The 428-nt window shown below is 46.5% G+C and overlaps 1 protein-coding gene across 1 annotated transcript in view; it reads right to left on the bottom strand.

Moving 5' to 3' along the window:
• The window catches only part of LOC106817582 (PH domain leucine-rich repeat-containing protein phosphatase 2-like), a 14,859-nt gene that overhangs the window by 5,477 nt on the left and 8,954 nt on the right, over positions 1-428 (bottom strand). The gene's annotated exons all lie outside the window — the stretch shown is intronic.

Raw genomic sequence — 428 nt, forward strand, 5'->3', positions numbered from 1 at the left:
AAACTTAACTTAACGATGTTTCTGACAACAACTTCCCGGACCACCAACGCTGTTGTAGCTTAAATGAGCTACCGTGATGAGTTCAAGTTACTACAGGTATGTAGGTGTGGCTGAAGCAGCATGGCGTATGAAGGTGGAGCGGCGGACATCGGGGTCAAGTCCACCGCGCACCGGAATCAACACTCAGAAAGAACGGAGGAGAAACAAGAAGCAGGAGAAAACGAAAGTGAATGTGAATGAGTCATTCGTGAGCGTTTTGAACGTCTATTTTGACTTCATTATTTCTTCTTTGTACTTCATTACACTACTCGATCACCCATCGTTGCTAAGGTTTAGACACCCTACCCCACTCACACAGACAGACACACACACACACACACACACACACACACACACACACACACACACACACACACACACACACACAC

This window comes from Priapulus caudatus, unplaced genomic scaffold (genome assembly GCF_000485595.1).
Source record: "Priapulus caudatus unplaced genomic scaffold, Priapulus_caudatus-5.0.1 Scaffold1778, whole genome shotgun sequence".
NCBI classification, from domain to species: Eukaryota; Metazoa; Priapulida; class Priapulimorpha; order Priapulimorphida; family Priapulidae; genus Priapulus; species Priapulus caudatus.